The sequence below is a fragment of the Saccopteryx leptura genome, chromosome 7 (assembly GCF_036850995.1).
Source record: "Saccopteryx leptura isolate mSacLep1 chromosome 7, mSacLep1_pri_phased_curated, whole genome shotgun sequence".
Taxonomy (NCBI): domain Eukaryota; kingdom Metazoa; phylum Chordata; class Mammalia; order Chiroptera; family Emballonuridae; genus Saccopteryx; species Saccopteryx leptura.
In genome coordinates this window covers 46,457,556-46,471,553 of record NC_089509.1, presented here as the reverse complement: position 1 = coordinate 46,471,553, position 13,998 = coordinate 46,457,556, and the positions used below count along the sequence as shown (strand labels likewise).

Here is a 13,998-nt window from a genome sequence, read left to right as displayed (position 1 = left end):
TAGGTGCTCCTATATTAGGCATATAAATATTTACAATGGTTATATCCTTCTGTTACATTGCTCCCTTTCTCATTATGTAGTGACCTTCTTTATCCCTTACTATAGCCTTTGCTTTAAAGTCTATTTTTTTAGATATAAGTATTGATACCCAAGCTTTTTTTTTCATTTCTATTTGCATGAAATACTTTTTTCCATCCCTTCACTTTCAGTCTATGTTTATCTTTTGTTCTGAGGTGGGTCTCTTATAGAAAATATATGTATGGGTCTTGTTTTCTTATTCATTCAGCTACCTTATGTCTTTTGATTGGAGCATTTAATATATTTAAATTTAATGTTATTCTTTTTTTTTTTACTTTTATTTATTTATTTATTTATTTATTTATATTAATTTTACTAGAGTGACAACAATAAATCAGGGTACATATGTTCAAAGAAAACATGTCCAGGTTATCTTGTCAATCAATTATGTTGCATACCCATCACCCAAAGTCAGATTGTCCTCTGTCACCTTCTATCTAGTTTTCTTTGGGCCCCTCCCCCTCCCCCTTTTCCTCTCCCTCCCCCCCTTGTAACCACCACACTCTTATCAATGTCTCTTAGTGTCGTTTTTATGTCCCACCTACGTATGGAATAATGCAGTTCTTGGTTTTGTCTGATTTATTTATTTCACTTCGTATAATGTTATCAAGATCCCACCATTTTGTTGCAAATGATCTGATGTCATCATTTCTTATGGCTGAATAGTATTCCATAGTGTATATGTGCTACATCTTCTTTATCCAGTCTTCTATTGAAGGGCTTTTTGGTTGTTTCCATGTCTTGGCCACTATGAACAATGCTGCAATGAACATGGGGCTGCATGTGTCTTTACGTATCAATGTTTCTGAGTTTTGGGGGTATATACCCAGTAGAGGGATTGCTGGGTCATACGGTAGTTCTATTTTCAGTTTTTTGAGGAACCACTATACTTTCTTCCATAATGGTTGTACTACTTTACATTCCCAACAGTGAATGAGGGTTCCTTTTTCTCCACAGCCTCTCCAACATTTGCTATTACCTGTCTTGTTAATAATAGCTAATCTAACAGGTGTGAGGTGGTATCTCATTGCAGTTTTGATTTGCATTTCTCTAATAACTAATGAAGATGAGCATCTTTTCATATATCTGTTGGCCATTTGTACTTCTTCCTGAGAGAAGTGTCTGTTCATATCCTCTTCCCATATTATTATAGGATTGTTTGTTTGTTTGTTGTTGAGTTTTATGAGTTCTTTGTATATTTTGGATATCAGGCCCTTATCTGAGCTGTTGTTTGAAAATATCATTTCCCATTTAGTTGGCTGTCTGTTTATTTTGTTGTCAGTTTCTCTTGCTGAGCAAAAACTTCTTAGTCTGATGTAGTCCCATTCATTTATTTTTGCCTTCACTTCCCTTGCCTTTGGAGTCAAATTCATAAAATGCTCTTTAAAACCCAGGTTCATGAGTTTAGAACCTATGTCTTTTTCTATGTACTTTATTGTTTCAGGTCTTATATTTAGGTTTTTGATCCATTTTGAATTAATTTTAGTACAAGGGGACAAAGTGTAGCCGAGTTTCATTCTTTTGCATGTGGCTTTCCAGTTTTCCCAGCACCATTTGTTGAAGAGGCTTTCTTTTCTCCATTGTGTGTTGTTGGTCCCTTTATCAAAAATTATTTGACCATATACATGTGGTTTTATTTCTGGACTTTCTATTCTGTTCCATTGGTCTGATTGTCTATTTTTCTGCCAATACCATGCTGTTTTGATTGTCGTGGCTCTATACTATAGTTTGAAGTCAGGTATTGTAATGCCCCTAGCTTTGTTCTTTTTCTTTAGGATTGCTTTGGCTATTTGGGGATTTTTATACTTCCATATAAATCTGATGATTTTTTGTTCCATTTCTTTAAAAAATGTCATTGGAATTTTGATGGGAATTGCATTAAATTTGTATATTGTCTTGGGTAATATGGCCATCTTGATTATATTTATTCTTCCTATCCAAGAACAAGGAATATTCTTCTATCTTTTTCGATTTCCCTTAACAATGGTTGGAGTTTTCATTATATAAGTCCTTTACATTCTTTGTTATGATTATTCCTAGGTATTTTATTATTTTTGTTGCAATCATGAAGGGGATTATTCTTTTGAGTTCATTCTCAAATGTTTCATTGTTGGCATATAGAAAGGCTATGGGGCCCTGGCCGGTAGGCTCAGTGGTAGAGTGTCGGCCTGGCGTGCGGGGGACCTGGGTTCGATTCCCGGCCAGGGCACATAGGAGAAGCGTCCATTTGCTTCTCCACCCCCACCCCCTCCTTCCTCTCTGTCTCTCTCTTCCCCTCCCGCAGCCAAGGCTCCATTGGAGCAAAGATGGCCCGGGCGCTGGGGATGGCTCTTTGGCCTCTGCCCCAGGCGCTAGAGTGGCTCTGGTCGTGGCAGAGCGACGCCCCGGAGGGGCAGAGCATCGCCCCCTGGTGGGCAGAGCATCGCCCCTGGTGGGCGTGCCGGGTGGATCCAGGTCAGGTGCATGCGGGAGTCTGTCTGACTGTCTCTCCCTGTTTCCAGCTTCAGAAAGAAAAAGAAAAAAAAAAAAAAAAGAAAGGCTATGGACTTTTGTATGTTAATTTTACATCCTGCGACCTTACTGTATTGGCTTATTGTTTTTGTAGATTCTTTGGGGTTTTCGATGTATAGGATCATATCATCTGCAAAAAGTGATACCTTTACTTCTTCTTTTCTGATATGGATGCATTTTATTTCTTTGTCTTGTCTGATTGCTCTGGCTAGAACCTCTAGCACCACATTAAAAAAGAGTGGAGAGAGTGGACAACCCTGTCTTGTTCCTGATTTAGGGGGAAAGCCTTCAGTTTTGTGCCATTTAATATGATGTTAGCTATGGATTATCATATATGGCCTTTATTATGTTGAGATATTTTCCTTCTATACCCACTTTGTTGAGAGTCTTAAACATAAAATTGTGTTGTATTTTATCAAATGCCTTTTCTGCATCTATTGATAAGATCATGTGGTTTTTGTTCTTTGTTTTGTTGATATGGTGTATTACATAAACCGTTTTACGTATGTTGAACCATCTTTAAGATTCTTGCTTGAATCCCACTTGATTATGATGCATTATTTTTTTTAATATGTTGTATTCGATTTGCTAGTATTTTGTTTAGTATTTTAGCATCTGTATTCATTAGAGATATTGGTCTGTAGATTTCTTTTTTTGTGCTGTGCTTGCCCGGTTTCCATATGAGGGTTATGTTGGCCTCATAAAATGTGTTTGGAAGTATTGCTTCTTCTTCAATTTTTTGGAAGACTTTGAGTAGAATAGGAACCAAGTCTTCTTTGAATGTTTGATAGAATTTGCTAGTATAACTGTCTGGGCCTGGACTTTTATTTTTGGGGAGGTTTTTAATAGTTTTTTTCTATTTCTTTCCTACTAATTGGTCTGTTTAGGCTTTCTGCTTCTTCTTGACTCAGTCTAGGAAGGTTGTATTGTTCTATGGATTTATCCATTTCTTCTAGATTGTTGAATTTAGTGGCATAAAGTTTTTTATATTATTCTACAATAATTCTTTGTATATCTATGATGTCTGTGGTGATTTCTCCTCTTTCATTTTGGATTTTCTTTATATGAGATCTTTCTCTTTTTTCCTTGGTAGTCTTGCCAAGGGTTTGTCAATTTTGTTGATCTTTTCAAAAACCCAGCTCCTTGTTCTATTAATTTTTTCTATAGTTTTTCTGTTCTCTATTTCATTTATTTCTGCTCTGATTTTTATTATCTCCTTTCTTGGGCTGGTTTTGGGTTGTCTTTGTTCTTCTTTTTCCAGTTCCTTAAGGTGTGAAGTTAAGTGGTTCACTTGGGCTCTCTCTTGTTTGTTCATATAGGCCTGAAGTGATATGAACTTCCCTCTTATCACTGCTTTTGTGCACCCCATAGATTCTGATATGTCGTATTGTCATTTTCATCTGTCTATATATATCTTTTGATCTCTGTGCTTATTTCTTCTTTGACCCATTCATTTTTTAAAAGTATGTTGATTAGTTTCCACATTTTTGTGGGTTATTTTCCCCTCTTTTTTGTAGTTTAATTCTAACTTCAAGGCTTTATGATCAGAAAATATGCTTGGTACAACTTTGATTTTTCTGAATTTGCTGATGTTGTTTTTGTGGCCCAACATATGGTCCATTCTTGAGAATGATTCATGTTCACTGGAGAAAAATGTATACTCCGTCACTCTGGGATGAAATGTCCTGTAGATGTCTATCATATCCAGGTGCTCCAGTGTTTTGTTTAAGGCCAATATATCTTTATTGATTCTCTGTTTGGATGACCGATCTAGAGTCGTCAGCGGTGTATTGAGGTCTCCAAGTATGATTGTATTTTTGTCAGTTTTTGTTTTAAGGTCAATAAGTAGCTGTCTTATATATTTTGGTGCTCCTTGGTTTGGTGCATATATATTAAGAATTGTTATGTCTTCTTGATTCAGCGTCCCCTTAGTCATTATGAAATGACCATTTTTGTCTTTGAGTACTTTTGCTGTCTTGTAGTCAGCATTATCAGATATGAGTATTGCTACGCCTGCTTTTTTTTGGATGTTATTTGCTTGGAGTATTGTTTTCCAGCCTTTCACTTTGAATTTGTTTTTATCCTTGTTGCTTTGATGAATTTCTTGTAGGCAGCATACAGTTGGATTTTTTTTAATCCATTCTGCTACTCTGTGCCTTTTTACTGTTGAATTTAATCCATTTATATTTAGTGTAAGTATTAACACTTGTGAGTTCCCTATTGCCATTTTATACATTGCTTTCTGTTAATTTTGTGTCTTGTTTGATTCTTCTCTTTTGTTTTTGTTTGGTTGTATTCCATACATCTTTCCTCTGTTGCTATCTTTTTTAAATCATGTGCTTTTGTGGTGGTTTTTTCAATGGTGGTTACCATTAAGTAATGAAAAGGGTTCCTACCCTGTTCATTGTAGTGCACTATCTTGTGAGTACTTTTGCACTCCATCATCCTTTGCTATTGTTAATCTCCGTCCTCTCCCCTTTTTTTTGTTTTGTTGTCACAGTTTAAATTTGGTTTTATTGTGTTCTTGGTGGAGCTTTTACTTGTGGTTTTGTTTTGTTTTGTTCTTTGTATCTGGTTGGAAAACTCCCTTTAGTAATTCCTGGAGTGGGGGTTTTCTGATTATAAATTCCCTCATCTTTTCTGTATCTGTGAATGTTTTTATTTCTCCTTCATATTTGAAGGATAGCTTTGATGGGTATAGTATTCGTGGTTGAAAGTTCCTTTCTTTCAGGACTTTAAATATTGGGGTCTACTCTCTTCTAGCTTGTAGAGTCTCTGTTGAGAAATCAGATGAGAATCTAATGGGCCTTCCTTTATATGTTGTATTCTTCTTTTCCCTGGCTGCCTTGAGAATTTTTTCTTTGTTGTTGGTTTGTGCCAATTTCATTATGATGTGCCTTGGAGTAGGTTTGTTGGGGTTAAGAAAACTCGGAGTTCTGTTTGCTTCTTGAATTTGAGGCTTTAGTTCTTTCCACAGGCTTGGGAAGTTCTCATCTATTATTTGTTTGAGTATGTTCTCCATTCCATTTTCTCTCTCTTCTCCCTCTAGTATACTTATTATTCTTTTTGATGGAGTCATACAATTCTTGTAGGCCTTTCTCATTTTTTAAAAAATTTTTGAGTCTCTTTCTTCTTCTCTCTGTTGTGCCTCAAGTTGCTTGTCTTCTATTTCACTAATCCTACCTTCTATCTGGTCTGTTCTATGAGCTAAGCTTGTTACCTCATTTTTCACCTCATGAATTGAGTTTTTCATCTTTGTTTGATTTGTTTTTATAGTTTCAATTTCCTTGGTAATATATTCTTTGTGTTCATTGAATTATTTTCTGAGCTCCCTAAATTGCCTTTCTGTGTTTTCTTGTATATCTCTGAGTATTTTTGGATTTGTATTTTAAAATCTTTGTCATGTAGCTCCAAATTTTTCATTATATTAATTTTTTTCTCCATAAATTTTTCCTCATCTATCTGTGGTACCTCTCTGTCTTTTTTATCCATGATATTCAATTTCTTTTTTCTTAATGGCATCTGAGGGTGGTTTTGTTGATAGTATTAATGAGAATTAATAAAAAATAATAAGTTAAGAAAATAAAATAAAAAAGAATAAAAAAAATTATTATTTCCCTCCCCCTTTTTTCCCTCTCCTCTCCTATCTCCTCCTTCTTGAGAAAATCTTGTGGTGAACTGTGAATTATATTGTGAACAAAAACTACCTATAATGGAGGGCTTGAGTTGGGGAGAAGTGATAAAGGGGCAAAAAAGGGGGTATGGACCCACAAAATGCAAAAAAGAAAAACATTTGGGTCAAGAATAAATTGATTTGCTTTTAGGTGATGATTGACTAGGAGATATGATGAGAGGAATAAGAGGGAAACAGGAAAAAGGGGAAAAATTTTAAAAATTACTATTGCATTTAGTGGAGCAAGAACTAGATAAAATGGAGAGCCAGGGTTGGGATCACTTCTAGTGAGTTAAAAAGGCAAAGTAAAAAAACCCCAAAGTGCCACAAAGAAAAATTTGCGTCCCAGATAAAATAATTTGTTTGTGATTGAGGTTTGAATGAGAGAAAAAGTAAAGGAGAAAAGAAGAAACTAATATAGAGGGAGGAAAAAAAAGAAAGAGGAAAACACAAAATGAAGAAAAAAGAATAAAAGGAGAGAGAGAGAGAGAGAGAGAGAGAGAGAGAGAGAGAGTTAAGGGTTTTGGAGTGCAACTCTCATAGAGAGAAAGGAAGAAGAAAGAAAAGATAATGGGAGATGTAACACTTATGGGTAGTGTAGTTCAAAGAGAGGAGAGAGTAAGACCAGCAGAGAATTAAACGACCAATTTGGAAGAGGAAGAAAATAATCAAGACAAGAAGATAAGAGAAAGAAATGAACAAATATAATAAAATGGGATAGGTTATAAAGTCTGTGGATTATTCTTGATTTTGAGAGGTTATCTTCTTGCTTTTTCTTTTCTCTCCCTCTTCCTGGTCGGTGACTCTGTACCCTGGGTTCTGCCCCTGTGGCACACTTAGATAGAGGTTTGCAGTTGATAAGTCTCTATGATTATGTCATATATTGGGCTTCAGTCTCGTTGGCAGTTGAGGCTCATTAGCATTTGCAGGTTCTGCTAATGAGAGAGTCTGTATTCCTGGAGCCTCTCTCCTAGTCTTTCCTTCCTCAATTAGTAGACTGATGATCCAGCTATGGGGTTGCTGCTGCCTCTGCCTGGAAAGTAAGAGGCTCAAAGAGCTGGGAAATCCCCACTCTATTCCCACTCAGCACAGGGCTCTGGGTAAGGCTCAATCAGTCAGATCCCCTAGTATAATCAGGCAGGGCTTCGGCCTACACAAAAACCTCTGACTCTGCCCGTCTCTCTGGGAATACAGGAACCCACTCCTGGGGGAATCTCGCCCACTCTCTGCGCTCACCGACCAGGAGATCAGGCTGGTTGCCTCTCACTCCGAGTGAGGTGCCCTGCCCACATGGAAAAGTATGAGCGTAGTAAATTTCGCTCTCACTGACTCCCCACACCCAGCTTTCGGGGCACAGGGGCGACCTCAAGACTCTGGTTTTGGCTCACAGAAAGGCCTCTGACTCTGCCCCTCTGTCCAGTAACATGGGCGCCCACTCCCCGGGCTCTAGGAGGAATCTCCTGCCCTCTATCTGCTTGTGCTGACCAGGAGATTGGGGCGGATGGCTGTCCCAAGTGCCTTTCTTGTCTGGATTTGGCGCGAGTGTTAGCTTGTGTTTACTGGGTTGCCACAAGCACAGTTTTTCCTCGGCTTGGATGTCCGTGCCACAGCCTGGTTCGGACGTTTGTGCCACAGTCTGGTTCTATTCACACCCTATGCCCGCCTTAGTTCCTATACTCTCAGTTCCCAGTGAAAGCAGCCCTTATTTAGGTTAGTGAGGAAGGTGGAGTGTTTCTTCCTCCTTATTTTCTTTGGGGTTGATTATATATTTAGTCAATTTTTTGCTCGATCATATCTTCACGTTTAGTGAGGAACTTCTGGAGGCTCCAAGAATAGATTTTTCTGTCTCTGGCTGAAGATCTTGTTGAATTTTGGGGGAGATTTATCGGTATCACTCCTTATGGCGCCATTTCTCTGACATCACTCTAATGTTATTCTTGACATGTACTTATTTATTGCCATTTTATTTTTTAAATCAACAGTCCTCTTTTTCTAGATATTTTTTCCCTTTGCTGTTTTTACAGTAGGCTCCTTAACATTTCTTGTAGTACTGGTTTGGTTGTAATGAATTCCTTGATTTTTTTTGTTTTGTTTTGTTTTTTGTCTGTGAAGCTTTTTATTTCTCTTTCAATTTTAAATGATAGCCTTGCTGGATAAAGAAGTCTTGGTTGTAGGTTCTTGTTTTGCTTCACTTTGAATATTTCTTGCCAATCTCTTCTGGCCTCTAGTGTTTCTGTTGAGAAGTCAGATGTCATCCTTATGGAGGCTCCTCTGTAGGTAATTAACTGCTTTTCTCTTGCAGCTTGTAGTATTTTTTCTTTGTCTCTTAACTTTGGCACTTTAATTATAATGTTTTTTGGTGTAGGCTTCCTTGGTTTCCTCTTTAATGGGACTCTCTATGCTTCTTGAACTTGTGTCACTTTTTCCTTCATCAATTTACAGACTTTTTAGCAATGATTTCTTCAAATAGGTTCTCTATCTCTTGCTCATTTTCTTCTCCTTCAGGAACTCCTATGATGCAGATGTTGTTTCTCTTCGTGTTGTCACAGAGCTCTCTTAGAGTTTCTCAGTCTTTTTGTGCCTTTTTTTTGTTTTGATGTTCTACATTCATGCTTTTTTTTACCTTTTCTTCTAAATCACTGATTCGATCCTCTGCTTCATCTAGACTGCTGTTGATTCCTTCTAGTGCAGTCTTCATTTCTGATATTGTATTTGTCATTTCTGACTGTTTCTTTTTTTATGATTTCAATGTCCTTTTTGATGCTTGATATCTATTTATTTAGGTGCTCATTATGTCCATCTATTGTTGCTCTCAGATCTTTGATCACCCTAAAAATTATTATTTTAAACTCTGCATCTGGTAGTTTGGTTATTTCCATCTCATTCAGTTCTTTTTCTGGGAATTTCTTTTGTTGATTCATTTGGGTTGCATTTCTCTATCTGCCCATTTTGTTTGCACATTAGATAGCACTCTTTGACTTTGAAATTTTTGTGGTGTCTTTATGAAGAAGATGAGCTTGGTGGTACTGACCTCAAGGCCACCTGTTTTTCTTGTTTTAGGAATGTTTCTTGCAGGTATTATTTTCCATCTATTGTATGTGAGTATTTAAAGAAGTCAGTCCTTTTGTGGGTACAGTTATCCCTTCAGGATGGCTGTCTCTAAAGGTCAATCTTGATCATGTGTATTACACACTGTACAATGTCTATCGTGTTGGGCATATTTATTCTCCACAGTGTCTGGTGCCTGCTAGACTCCACCTTTGGGCATGCTGCTGGTGTAGGTAGATGAGTCTAGGATTGGTGCTGTCTGCCAGCCACTACCAGTTCTGTTGCCTCTAGATCTTCTTGGGTTGGCATCAGCTGTTGTTTGTAACTTGTTGTGGGCTACCTGTCTGCAGCTACTGCACTTTTTGCTGTTTGTGTCTGTGTGTTCTGTGCTTAGGTAGTATGGGAGGGGCCAACCTTTGTATAAGGATCAGCTTCCTCCTACTTAGAGATGACAGCAGCTCTGTAAAAGCCCCAAGAGCTGTAAGATTCATCTTCACTTTTCAGCTGCTCCTCCTTCTCTTGTAGCTGCCTGGCCTTCCTACAGAGTTTTCTGTAGTAAGACTGTAGTGTGGGCTCAGACTGGCCTCACCCAACCAACCCTTCTACAAGTTGCACACTTGGTGGGTTAGGGCAGCTGAGGTTGTGAATACAATATTAGTGGGACCCCCTACATCAGGGGTCTCTTGGTCAGGAGCTCAGTATGGGGAATGTGGCCCCTACTCCAGAGCTTAATCCCTCAGTCACTTCTGAAAACTCAAATTTTATTTCTCCCCAACAAATGAGCAGCAGGTTCAGACTGAGTGTGGCCAATAGTCCTCTCTGCAGAAGTCCTCTCTTCTTTCAGCTGGTGAGACCCTGTTTTCAGGGAGGAAGATAGAGAGAATTCTCTCCTCGGGCTGACTGTGCCACCCCAAAGGTGGCTAAGCCCCTCAACCACATCTAACAATAAACTCACTGGGACCTACACGTTAAATGTCTGTGCTCCAAGACTCTCTCCCTTGCCCCTGTGGAATCTAGCCCTGCAGAGAAGGATATCCAGTGCCCATGCTGGCTGACTGTGAAGTTCCACCCTATCCAATGCAAATGAGCTGCTGTGCTGGTGCTGATCACAGAGAGTGAAACTTAACTCAGCTGGGCCAGGTGTGAGGAGCCTTTCCTTAGGATACCACTCTAGCAAGGGTTGTTAGGTCCTGAACCAATGCTTTCCACAGCTTGCCCCTCTATGTGCCAGCCCTGGGCCTCCCTGGCAGGAACCTGGTGCAGCTCATTGGGAGACATTGCCCATGACTTGCCTCTGGCAACCTTCTTGGAGCTATAAGCAATCCAGAGTTTGTGGCTGACTTTGCTGGACCCAGGTGTACATAGAAATACCAAGCTGCACTTTTAGGCTGGCTTTTACCCATACTAGGCCTGGAGGAAGGTCTTCTTTAAAGGCCAAGTTTCCCTGAGTTCTGCCTCCTGCAGTCTCTGTCTGCTTATTGGGCTCAGCCACTGAAAAAAACCTCTCCTGGAGTCTAGCGCCTGCAGCAGTTCAGGGATTAGGAAGGGTGGTGGGTGTGGTTCTGCCCTTCTGCCCCAAGTGTCAGTCTGTCCAGACTTTTTTCACAGATCTCAGTAGGGTTTGTCGCCAGGAGTGCCATGGGTGTGGCTTCTGAGACCCAGAGGTGTGGTCTGCCTACACTCTGAACAGTTTCTACTGAGTCTCCTGTGAGGTGGAAACACCAGTCCTAGAGTCAGGAGCTCTGGTCTCAACACCAGAAAACTGAGCCACTGATGCGCCCCCTGATTCCTGGCCTCTGAGCATGACCTGTCGCCATGACTGGGATAGGAGAGACTCCCGAGGGCAGAGAAATTGCTTTACCCCGGCTGATGCTGCACAAAGGGGATGCTTTGCCCAAGAAAGATGGTGACTGAGTAGTGGAGAATGACTCAGTACAGGGGTTCTGGTGGCCATCCCCCACAGTGTCTCTCTATGGGCCTTCAACTTTATATTTTCCTCATGCAACTCCAGTCCTCTCAGCTCTCCCTCCACCGGAGACTCGGGTAAGTGGCTGTGAACAAGATTTTCTGTGCGGGCCCTTTAAGATAGATTCTGCATCTCAGAAAGCTCAGTCTCTTTTTCGCAGACATAAACCCTGCTCTTTTCACCACCAAATGCTGTCTGGACACCTCTTCTAGGCTCTGGGTCTCTAGGCTGGGGCGCCATGCCTGGGGTTGAGCACCCACACCTCTCAAGGTGACCCTCCCTGCAGCAAGAGTCTTTCTGGACTCTCAGCCACTGCTAGCTCCTGAGAGCAGGGCAGCCCCTCCACGTCTCCACACTTCTTACCAGTCTGAGTGTGGCTACTTCTGTGATTCTTGGTTATAGACTCCTCTTCCTTTACTCCAGAGTTGGTTTTTCATGATGATTATTCTTAAATTAAGTTGTAATCCAATTTGGTCCTGGGAGGTGACAGTTGGAATGTCTGCCTACTCTGTTGCCATCTTGGACTCCTGGGATCTGATGGATTTAAAATCGGTTCTATTCCTCTAGAACTGGCTGCCAGCACAGAAGAGCAATTTCTGACTTGTGTCTTTGATATCTTAGACTCTCATTGAATAACATCTGCATGGAAAGTGGAAAAAAATAACAACCCACCACATCACTGTGGTTGGCTGATAGGCTTTTAATGATCCCATGAAGGCAATGACTTGATTTCCTGTCCTCGTGGCCACTGCTTAGGTTTAAGCACTGTCTTCTGGGCAGCTACAGGAGATCTAATTGCTTCAAGTCTGAATTCCCTCTATTTGTTTTATAGCTGCTGCACAGGATTTTCTAAAATAAAAATCTAATCATCCCAGTGGTTTGCTTACAATCTTTCAGTACTCTCCTTCTTCTTTAGGATAAATTGTAAAGCCCTTTGCATAGCGGGGTAGAATTTTTTCCTGCCTCACTCTCACGTTACCTAATTTGGGTAGATTTGACTAAATTCTGTCAAACTAAGAGTGGGTACAAGATCCAAACCTGGCTAATCAGATATTAGAGATGGGTTCCAGGATGGATATAAGATCTAATTGAGGCCATTGGGAGTTGAGCCGGGAGTTGAAGAGAGATTCTGATGACATCAGCTAAGTCCTGTGTCCAGCTATGCTGGGAAACTAATTGACTTCTCTAACTCTTTAGTAACTTGAGCCACCGCATTCCAAATTTTGTTGTTTAAGCTATTTGAATTGTTTTCCTATGACTACACCAAAATTTCTTTGGACTAAGACGAAGTTCTTCATGCTCTGGCTCAGGCTTACCCTTTCTAACTCATCTCCTTATGCTTCGAATATATTACATTGAGTTCCCCAATGCCCCTGGTCCATTACACAGGCTGTGCTCTTTACCTGAAATGCCATCCACTGTCCTGCTCTTCTTCATTCTCCTATGTGATTTTACTCACCATTCAAAATACCCCTTCAGAACGACGTATTCTTAGAAGCCTCACCTGAAATCCCAGTCTGATTTAGTCACCTCGTCCCTACATTTGCTGTCTCAAGACAGTCATTACTCCACACTATAACCACTAGTCAATTTTTCTATTTTCCTTTTCTGTATTATAAATTCCTTAGGGAAAGGAACTTTATTTTACTGTGCATCCCTCCCTCTTAGGAGATAATGTTATAAGGTTTAATAAATGTGAATAAAAATCACACTTGGCTGAAATTTTCTCTAGCCTGGATAATTTTTGGCACACTAAAGAAATTTATCCAATTTAATGATTTGAGGGAGCTCTATGCCCTTTCTAGCCTGATTCTATTTAGACTAAATTACTGTTTAGAGCAAATGTCCCTTCATACTCTAATATCTTAAAATTACTTCCTTCCAGGACATAGGCAGTCTTTTTCTTAATGAGTCTGGGAGTGGGAGTCCTCATTAGCCTCCAGACAGGTCTGGGCAAGTCTGGAGTCAGAGTGAGTGGCTGGCAGGAAATCACAGAATGGACCCTGACCAGTTGATTTGGGAGTGGTTGGATTTCATGAGCTCAGAAAAATGATACTGTAACTAACACAATACTTCTAGAGAATTAGTTACTCAACTTCCACTCATTTCTCAACCCAGTCCAACTGGCTCCTGCCTCCTCCCCAGAAACAGCTCTTGCTGAGGTCATCAATACACGATCGTCACAAAACCACAACCATCGTTTGGACCTTGTTTGACTTAGATTCTTATCAGCATTTGCAATGCTTACTATGGCTGCCTATCTCACACACTTTGTTCTACTGTGCTCTGTAACTCCCAGCTTTAGACTTATCTTTCCAAGAGCCTTGTTTCAGCCTCTTTTTCTGGTTCATCTTCCTCTACAAAGGCAATTGGACCCTCAAGCCTTAGTCCTGACCTCCCTCTCTGGACTTCATACGTTCCCTTTCAATTACGTCTTATTCACATCCATGGCTTCGATTATCCCCACCATATACATGCCTTACAAATTTGCATCACCAGCCTGATTTTTCATTTAAGCCTCAAACATGTATCTATAATTGTTACCTAATAGCTAAAGAAATGACACTTCAAGCTCAACGTGTCTAAAACCAAACTCTACATTTTTCTGTTCCAAATTCAGCCCCCAGTGTGTTCCCAGCCTCAACAAAGAGCACCATCTTCCATCTGCTCTCTCGGGCCAGAAACCCAAGTGACATCTTGGATATCTTGTTTTGCTTTTTAT

The 13,998-nt window shown here is 40.0% G+C and overlaps 1 long non-coding RNA gene across 2 annotated transcripts in view; it reads left to right on the top strand.

The window, feature by feature from the left end:
* The first annotated feature begins 11,030 nt into the window (after positions 1-11,030).
* Positions 11,031-13,998, top strand: part of LOC136378774 (uncharacterized) — a 162,267-nt gene continuing 159,299 nt past the window's right edge. For both annotated transcript variants that reach the window (XR_010746636.1, XR_010746635.1), the window contains exon 1: positions 11,031-11,353. This is a non-coding gene — a long non-coding RNA (uncharacterized lncRNA). The remainder of the gene's footprint in view (positions 11,354-13,998) is intronic.